Below are 10,755 nucleotides of genomic sequence, written 5' to 3' on the forward strand. Positions count from 1 at the left end.
ATATCTGGGAAAACTCAAAAGGAATGATGGGATGGACAAAAACAGTTTTAATGGAAATGGATCTAATCCCAGAGAAAGTGATGAAAGAGGTGAAAATATACAGATATTTAGTTCTTTGGCGAGCCAAAGTAATTTTCTTTAAGGATGAAAGTCCTATTCTTTTTTTTTTTTAAAGATTTTTATTTATTTATTTGACAGCGAGAGAGAGAGATCACAGGTAGGCAGAGAGGCAGGCAGAGAGAGAGGGAAGCAGGCTCCCCGCCGAGCAGAGAGCCCGATGTGGGACTCGATCCCAGGACCCCGAGATCACGACCCGAGCCGAAGGCAGCGGCTTAACCCACTGAGCCACCCAGGCACCCCTGAAAGTCCTATTCTTAAACCTTTGTGATCTTCATACGATTCCTAAGATATGAATTTAATATTTCTTGAATGCTATTTTCAGGCATTCACTAGACTGGGAGAGTAGATGAAGTATATTTGCTCAGTTACAAAAATGTGTATATATGAAAATTGATGGCAAATTTATTTTAAGGATCATTAATACAAACGTTGACACTGAAATTCTTTGTCAACAATGAAATTATGTCAACAATGAACCAAATATGGGTATGCAAGATTTGTACACTATTTATACATGAATTCATGAAGACAAACCTTTTCCATGGTAAGCATTCTTCTTGCAATTACAAAAATATTCATTGGAATGCTGATTTTCAGAATTGAGGTTATAAAACTGACATGTTAGGGGAATGACTATCCCCTAGAAGTTTGTGTGTCTGTATCCAGAGATACTAAGGGACGTTTGAAGAAGCTCCTCTCTTTGTTGTAAAAAGAAAAAGTTGGAAGGAAATTTATAAACATTCTAAATTAGAATCTTATATTTCCAGAATTCCTCTCTCAACAGAGAAGGTGGATATGACTGAGGATTACTCCTTGACCACTGAATTTATCCTCATAGGATTTACAGATCACCCAGAGTTGAAGAGCCTCTTGTTTGTGGTGTTTCTCACTATCTATGTGATCACTATGGTGGGGAATCTTGGCCTGGTGACATTGATTTTTATGGAGGGTCGTCTTCACACACCAATGTACATCTTTCTGGGCAACCTAACTCTGATGGATTCCTGTTGCTCTTGTGCCATTACCCCCAAAATGTTAGAGAACTTCTTTTCTAAGGACAGAATGATTTCCCTTTATGAATGCATGGCACAATTTTATTTTCTCTGCCTTGCTGAAACTACAGACAGCTTTCTCCTGGCAGCAATGGCCTATGATCGCTATGTGGCCATATGTAGCCCTCTGCAGTATCACACCGTGATGTCAAAGAAAGTATGCATTCAGATGACTACTGGGGCCTACATAGCTGGAAACCTGCATCCCATAATTCATGTAAGGTTTTTCTTTGGGTTAACTTTCTGTGGTTCAAATCAAATTAATCACTTTTTTTGTGATACTTTCCCATTATTCAAAGTTTCCTGTGTTGACCTTTACATCAATGAATTGATGATCTTTATCTTTGCAGGTGCAGTTTTTGTCTTCTCTGTTATCATAGTCCTAATTTCTTATCTCTGTATCCTTTTTATGATTTTCAAAATGAAATCCAAAGAGGGAAGAGGCAAAGCCTATCTACATGTTCATCCCACTTTCTCTCTGTCTCAATATTCTATGGTTCTCTTCTCTTTCTGTACACTCCACCACAGTCGCTTAAAGAAGAGGATGAAGATATATCTGGTGCTGCTTTTTATACTCTAGTGATCCCTTTATTAAACCCTTTTACTTATAGTGTAATGAATAAGGAAGCAATAAATGCTATGAAGAAAGTTATAAAGAAAATTTTATAATATTGTAAAAGAAATATCATCCCCTGTGGAAAATTAATTTAAATTTGAGAAAAATGTTTTTCAAAATCATGGAATATTGAGAAAGTAGAAAAGGACTGCTTTGTCCATAAAATATTCAATTACTAATGCACGTTAGTTTGGGAATCGAATAAATAAGTTCTGCAAGGAGAGATTCTGTTACAATGTTTTCCAAAATCTTAGCTACTAGCTCCCTTCAAGAATGAATTAAATAATTATTCCTGAGGTCACAAGCTGTGCCACAAAAAAATTAGCTAGACTATTAACTAAGTGTTTCAAAGAGTAATGAGTTACAATTTTCAACATATACAACAAATACTAGGAATACACATCAGTATATGTAAAGGTCACATCCATTTAATATTGCTGCCAAGTTTCTGGAATTCCAAAGAATAATCTTACAAAGTCTGGCACATTCCATGTTCTCAAAAATTAATCCCTTCTTAAACTATACCATCTGTCTGATGTACACTGTATATATTTGATTCCTAATTTTTGAGTTTTTTTCAAGAGACTATATTTGAATATTACTTCACATGGAATATCTATCCTCAAAAAGAAGAATATTTTCACCCTTGCAGCCCCTGGGTGGCTCAGTGGGTAAAGCCTCTGCCTTTTGCCTGGGTCATAATCTCAGTGTCCTGGGATCCAGCCCAGCATCAGGTTCTCTGCTCAGAAGGGGGCCTGATTCCCCTCTTTCTCTGCCTGTTGCTCTGCCTACTTGTGATCTCTCTCTCTCTCTGTCAGATAAATAAATAAAATATTTTAATAAAAAATAATATTTCACCTTTAAAAGGGGAAATTTTGTTATGTATTATTTGCCACAGTTAGAAGTATAAAGGCAAGAAAAGAATACTAGTAAAGATTTATAATAAAAACGGACTATTTTGATCTTTAGTGTTAGTCAATTTTACTCTCATGTTTTCTGAGGTAGTGTATCTGTATACTTGTGATTTATCAATCTCTAGATGAAATAGATGGTATTCATATGTCAATGTGTGTAGATTTGGATATTTTCATATAATTTGATTAAGTGTCCATCAAAAATGAAGTGCAATTTTCAGTACATTAAACTTAATGAAGGTGTTTCTTTCTTTGATATTACTTATCATGTTTGTTACTAGGAATTCCACCCACCTGTACTTATTCCAATATAAATTACTGATACATTAATAGCATTAACAAAAAAGTTGGAGATGCTATAAGCATAAATGAGGCATAAAATAGTAAACATTCTAAATATCTAAACATATATTCTTATTGTTAACTTACCTTTTCAAATTAAAATGGAAAATTAATTTACTGAAAACATGTTTTTTGCTAGGCACAAAGCTACACCTTAGTCACGCCTGGGTGGCTCAGTGGGTTAAAGCCTCTCCCTTAAGCTCAGGTCATGATCTCAGCGTCCTGGGATCGAGCCCTGTATCGCATCGGGCTCTCTGTTCTTCAGGGAGCCTGCTTCTGCCTCTGTCTCTGCCCGCCTCTCTGCCTGGTTGTGATTTCTCTCTGTCAAATAAATAAAATATTTTTTAAAAAAGCTACTCCTTAAATAGATATTATCTACCAACTTGTTATATATAATTTTTCATGAATTTTCTCAATAAAAATCCTCATACTTTGAAACATTGAGTGACTTGCTCAAGTTCAACCAGGTGATTCAGATTGAACAAGAATTTGTATCAATGTTGCTTGGAAGTTTAGGAAATGGAGAGCCTTGTCACATGGGATATTTAGTACTTATACAGCAACAGAAGTAAGATGTGCCTTAAAAATGATTTTTTTAGAAAGTGATGTTTGGAGAGAAAAAGGAATGAGTATGACCACAGTCAATGTTTATGGAAATAAGTGTGACACTGGGAACTGGGATGAAGGAAGTGAACCATGGACAGAGTCAGAAAGCTGACAAAACTGGCCTTAAAAGCTGCTGTGGAATATGGGAAATAAGAGTGGAAGGGAATCAGGTTACTGAGAATCTTAAATGCCACCCTAAGGAATCTGAATTTATCTCAGAGGCATCAGAGACTGAATTCTTCCTAGAACCACATAGAAAACTAATCTGGAAATTGATTGGAATGAAGCTGGAAGCAATGAGACTAACTGCCAGAATTCATATATTAGATGGCAAGAGCTGGAACTGGAGGATGAAAGGGGTGGAGGGCACAGATATAAGCAACATTTTAAAGAAAAAATAGTAAACTCTGACTACCTGATAATGAAATGAAGGCCTGTCTTCTTCCTGTGAGTACCAACATAGTTGTGACTAATTTCCTACCACTAATACTTGAAAAGGTACCTGACACATTTGGCCATTCATTAGCCATTTCTGTTAATATATATTAATATAATCATTTAGTTTAATATATGACATTCTTGTTATTTTTATTTTTAAAGGAGTGAGTGAATATTTTTAATTTTTGGTTTTAATTTCTAATATTGTAAATACTTTTAGCTATAACCCACAAGCACAAAACTCTACAGGGTCTTAAATACATTTTTTTAAAGAGTAAAGGAATCCAGATAACCTGAGTTCTATGAATGCTGTTCCTTTGTATCCACTGTCTATTTTAGAAGATACTTTTGGTTGTCACATGCATTGGTCCCTTTCCCTTTTCAAGGGGTACCACAAATTCTGTTTATGTATTTTTGCGCCACCTACTTCCAACCCTTAGCAACACTGAAGCCTAGAGGTCTGTTAAGGGAAGTGTCCATGGCTTACTTGGGCCCAAGAAGTCGAAAGAGGTAATTTTGTGAAAGTTTCTGGGTTATATGTTTCCTTTATTTTAAAAGAGATCCACAAGAAAAGGTAATCTTTCTTCCTCTGAATGTCATGCTGTGTGGATATGAAATCTGGCACAGTCTACAACAATTTTGCCATAAAAGAGAAACCAGCTTGGAGATGAAGTCAACACACTAATGAGGGCATAACTGAGGGAATCACAGAGAAGCAGACCCAGGGTCTCTGGAATTAACCATCCCTTCTCATTTCAAAATCCAGTAGATCTTCTTATCATTAAACTTTTTTGGAAGTAATGCTGTTATTACAATTGAATAAATATTAACAGATACATTCATGTCTCTTGCCTCCTCTGTCATTTTTGCTTTATTTTAAATTAATTCATAGACACCCTTTTAATTTGCAAATAAGTTTACACTGGTATCCATTGAACTACTCAACATATCTATTACATTTTTTACTTTTATTCCTATATTTTAATTTTCTACAACCCCACTGAAAAAATGGGAAACAAAGAGGTTTCAAAATTTGTCCACAGAAATATTAAGGTAAGCTCTGGATCAATTTAGAGATCAAATCCAAAATCCATGTTCATAACCACTAAGTCATATTGTAGATAACATAGAGAAGTGAAAGTAGCAAGAAAGGAAAAATTACAAGAAACTAAGCTGTTAACTGAATAGGAAATAGGGCAGAGGGTCTAGAAAAATGTAAATCAGTGACATTTTCCTCCATATTTATTCTTAAAAATTTCAAACCTACAGAAAAGTTGAGAGAATGTCCATGAATTTTTTTTAAATCAAGATGATTAATTGTTAAACTTGCACCACCTTTGCCCAATGATACACTGCAAATGTGTATATATACATACTTAATATACATATTTATGTCTTTACATATATATAAGATTATGACAATTTATCCATAAGTTCTCAAACATACATCTCAAAAGAACAAAGAGATTTCCTACATTGTCATATCACTTTTTAAGGGTTTTGTTTATTTATTTGGGGGAAAGAGAGAGAGAGAGAGGGAGGGATCATGAGTGGGAGGAGGAGAAGCAGAAGTCCAAGGTGCTTGGGGTTTGATTCCAGGACTCCAGGTTCATGACCTGAGCTGAAGGCAGACCTTAACTGACTGAGCCATCCAGGCACCGCATCATATAATTATTATCCCCAAGAATTTTAGCATCATCTAATATGATGTTTATATTAAAAATTTTCCCAATTTTCCCAAAATCATCCTTCCTAGCAATTTATTTTTTTCATCAAGAGTTCAACTAAGGGCCATTATTTGCTTTATTATCATTCTGTAATCTCCGGTAATTTTAAACAAACTTCTTGCTTTTTTTTTTCTTTTCATGACATAATGAAATTTTAAAATATTTGAGTCAGACATCATTTAAAGTATCCCACCACCTCTATTTTTGCAATGTACCCTCCTGATTACCCTCCTGATCAGATTAAATTAAATAATTCAGCTATCAGGGTGTACTGTTTTCTTCTCCCATCATGACGCCTATCACATTAGCTTTTCTTGTTAACAGATGTTGTTCACTGATTACTTCATTAAGGTGGTACCCTCAGCACTATGATAAACTATTTCCTTGCTATTAAAATCTAATCTTTAGGGTGATACATTGAGGTTATGTGAATTTTTTGTTCCATAATAATTTTTTTTTAATTTTATTTCTTTATTTGACAGAGAGAGATCACAAGTAGATAGAGAGGCAGGCAGAGAGAGTGAGAGAGAAGCATGCTCCCTGCCGAGCAGAGAGCCTGATGCGGGACTCGATCCCAGGACCCTGAGATCATGACCTGAGCCGAAGGCAGCGGCTTAAACCACTGAGCCACCCAGGCGCCCCATTTCTAGGCTTCTTTAATGATTCTTGTCATGCTTTTCACTTCTGTGCTCTTTTTTTTTTCCATTTTATTTATTTTTTCAGCGTAACAGTATTCATTCTTTTTGCACAACACCCAGTGCTCCATGCAAAACGTGCCCTCCCCATTACCCACCACCTGTTCCCCCAACCTCCCACCCCTGACCCTTCAAAACCCTCAGGTTGTTTTTCAGAGTCCATAGTCTCTTATGGTTCGCCTCCCCTTCCAAATTTTTTTTTTAATAAACATATAATGTATTTTTATCCCCAGGGGTACAGGTCTGTGAATCGCCAGGTTTACACACACTATCATATGATCTCCCTGATATGAGGACATGGAGAAGCAACATGGGGGGGTAGGGGGATAGGAGAAGAATAAATGAAACAAGATGGGATTGGGAGGGAGACAAACCATAAATGACTCTTAATCTCACAAAACAAACTGGGGGTTGCTGGGGGGAGGTGGGATTGGGAGAGGGGGAGGGGGCTATGGACATTGGGGAGGGTAAGTGCTATCATAATAATTTTTCATCAACAGTTTTAGCATCTGATGACTTTCATTTTTTGAATCAGTTATTATCATTGAAAGCAGAAATCTGATAATTGTTTTACCCCAAGTGTTCTCTGGCTGCATTATGTGAAACAAAAACTTTAGTTCAAAGATTTTAATACATTTTCAAAAGTTCTTCCAATAATTTTGATTCATAGAAAATAATATAGTATAGAGAATTACCATATATGACATATTCATTTTCTGATGTCATTAATATCCTACATTAGTATGGTACTTTTGTTATAATGAATGAGCCAATATTGATACATTGTGATGAAGTCAAATTCATACTTGATTCAGATTTCCATAGTTTAACCTAGTGTCATTTCATCCAGAATCCCATTCAGCATATCACTTTATATTTGGTCATCACGTCCCTTTAGTCATCAGGTGTCTGTGATAGTTTTTCAGACATTCCTTGTTTTTGATGTCCTTGGTAAGTTTTGAGAAGCACTAATAAGGCATTTTGTAGAATGTCCCTGAACTGGGATTCTTCTGATGTTTTCCTCATGATTAGACTGGGGGTGGGGATAGTTCTATAGGAGAAAAGCCACAGAGGTAAATCACCATTTTCTTTTCATCCTACTGGTGGCAAATACTGTCCTCATCACTTGTAACTCTTTTGATGTTGAACTGGACCACCTGGTTGAGGTAGAGTTTGTCAGGTTTCTCCATGGTGGAGCTGCTCTTTCTCCACCTTCTCTTACTGTGTTGTGTAAGGAAGAAGTCACTATCCACAGGCCACACTTACAGAGAAGAGAGAAATGGACCACCTCCGTGGGGCAAACTATCTCTATAATCTGGAATCATTCTGCATGGAAGATTTGTCTATTCACCTCACTTATTTATACATTCAATCCTCTATTTATATCAGTATAGAATCATGGATAATTATTTTATACTTGGATAAAATTAAATACTACTCAATTATACTGGTGTTCAAACCATTCTAGCTTTGGCCAGAGGGAGCTGTTTGCATGGGCTCCTGTGTCCCTTTGGCATACATCCATCACTCTGTATACAGGGAAGTTTTGTGTTTATTTGTTCTTTAGCTTTTATTTTTTTCTTCTTCTCTCCCTCCCTCCCTCCCTTTCCCTCCCTCTCTCTTTTCTTCCTTTCTTTCTCTGTCTCTCTCTTTTTCTTTCTTTCTTCTTTTTTCTATATTCTGGCATTACAAGATGTTCCAGGCTCATCCTACATATTTATTTCTACCCTACCCTATCCTAGCCACCACAACAGCTATTTCTTCAAGTAGACTTAATTCCATTGACTGGAAAATGATATTAAGGACCAAAGTCTGGGTCATAGGTATGCTAATTGTTTCTACAATGTCATTGCTTCTGGATCCTGTCAGTTGGCAGAGTGAAGGTATGCATGTGTGCTCCTATCATTCCTTATTCTTGCCTACAACAGGTACTTTAAAAAATTTTTTTTTAGATTTCTTTTATGTTATGCCATTATAGTTTTAATTTGTAATTCCCAATAGCAAATAATGTGGAGCAGATTTTCATATGCTTATTTACCATCTGTATTTCTTCTTTGGTGAAAAGCTTGTTAAGGCGTTTTCCCAATTTTTATTGGATTGATTCTGTGCTTTCTGTTCATTGTTTATCAATAAAAACAAACAACTTGCATCTTCTTATACAAGTCTTTTATCAGAAATGTGTTTTCCTGGTACTTTGAAAAGCCCATGCTGATGCAATTAGTGCTGACTTTTTTTCTCTGCGGGTCTGTGCATTTCTCCTCATTCTTTTTCTCCTTCATCCTTTGGATTGCATATTTTCTGCAGATATAACTTCAAATTCACCAATCATCCTGCTATCAGTTTAAATCTACAGTTGAGCCTCTGCAGTGAGTTAAAATTTCAGTTGTACTTTTGAATTACAGAATTTCCACTTGTTTCTTTACACTTTTTCTTCATTCATAGTCTATTTCACATAACATTGCATTTATACCTTCCTTATTTTATTTAATCCTGGTTTCCTTTAGTTCTATGAACACATTTATCATGATTATTTTTGTTTTTTTTTTTCCTGTTAAATCCAATACATTGTTTCTCTTACAGGCAGTTTGTGTTCTCTGCTAATTTTATGGTGTATAGGTAACACTTTTTCCCTATCTCATGACTTTTTTGTTGTTGTTGAGAATTTGGCATTTAAGAATATACCTTGTAGAACTCTGAATACTCATTCACCTTTGGGTCTTATTATATCTCTGTTTATTTGTTTAAGAATTGGGTGGATATTGTGTGTGTGTGTGTGTGTGTGTGAGAGAGAGAGAGAGAGAGAGAGAGAAAGAGAGAGAGATTTCTATGCAGTGTAAAGACTCTGATGGTTGCTCTTCAGAGGATGCAGTGTGCACACAGTCTCTTGGGATGACCATCATTTTATCATAGGCCCTCTTCTATCTTTCCTTGACCACAACCAGCTCTTAGGCCCCATTAACTCCTAGCAATAGCATGAGTACTCTCGCTCTCTCTCAAATGTCTGGGTGACTAAGTTGTTCTGCATTCATAAGCAATTAAATTTGGGACCCTTTGAACGATGTTTTTTGAGGATAATGTTTGAGGCTCTTTCTAACTTGAGGCAAGTTCCTCCCTATTTTCTCCTGCATTTTTCCAGGCACACCAGTAAGATGTTTCACCAATGGTTCCACCAATCTCCTCCTAATCATCTATTGCCAATAACGTCACTTTCTTTGAGGGACACTTTGGCAGTTGCTAGACATGACTAATGAATCACTGAACACTACAACAATAACTTTTGATGTACTATATGCTGGCTACCTGAACATAATAAATAAAATAAAAAAATGAATCCTTTCCCAAAAGGATATAAAAATATTTATTCACTTTATTTAATATGATTAGGAAACATAAAATTAGGATTTTCAAGCATGTTTCTTAAATTATCATAAAACATATTTTAGAAAAATCTGAAAATTATGTTTTAATTTTGGGGGTTGCTATCAAAGATTAGGTGAAAAGAGATTAATAAAATTTGATTTGAAACTGATTTTCTACTATTAGTTTTAATCAAAAATAGTCAAACATCAGCAATTTCATATGGTTCTACCTAATTAGAAGCAAAACACAGCTGGAAAACTAATTTTCACATCAAAGGAAACAACCCAGCCCCTGTTTCTAGGAAATAAAGTCTTTGCAAGAGAAGATGACCTCAGCTATTTTGTAATGTGCTTGGAATATCAACCACAACATGTATTCCATACCAGGATTTATGGTGCCAGCTTTCCATGCTTTGGGATACTACCAGTAAGGCTATAACTCACAAAGTCCAATTGTATCTGACTTTCCACAGTGCATATTAAAGACTGATGTTGGACTGACTTTCACAGACAGCTTTGGGTGGCAAGAGGTATGGTCACTGTCCGAAATAAATAACATCCTAATACAAAAATGCCATGTTAGTCAGTAATTTTAAAACCCCATTCCCAAGCACTTTGCATCTTTGGTTAGGTTTTCTGCCTTCCAGGGAAGGTGCTGAAAGGCATGATACTTGAAGAGTGAGTAAGAGGAGGAAAGGGAGTAAGCAGCAACTGCATAGGCAATAATCAGCTACAGAGTAGTACTGGCTCTGCTGTAAGTCAGAAGCAGACTTGATTATTTCTGTGCTAGAGAACACAAATACCTACAGCCATTATATGTCTTTTTGAAAATCTAGCCACATTAAATAGGACACACAGGTCACAAAACTACTCTGAAAACCCGTTT

General features: G+C 35.9%; 1 pseudogene; it reads left to right on the forward strand.

The window, feature by feature from the left end:
• The first annotated feature begins 915 nt into the window (after positions 1-915).
• On the forward strand, positions 916-1,878 carry LOC123940485 (annotated as a pseudogene).
• The last annotated feature ends 8,877 nt before the right edge of the window (positions 1,879-10,755 follow it).

This window comes from Meles meles, chromosome 4 (genome assembly GCF_922984935.1).
Source record: "Meles meles chromosome 4, mMelMel3.1 paternal haplotype, whole genome shotgun sequence".
NCBI classification, from domain to species: domain Eukaryota; kingdom Metazoa; phylum Chordata; class Mammalia; order Carnivora; family Mustelidae; genus Meles; species Meles meles.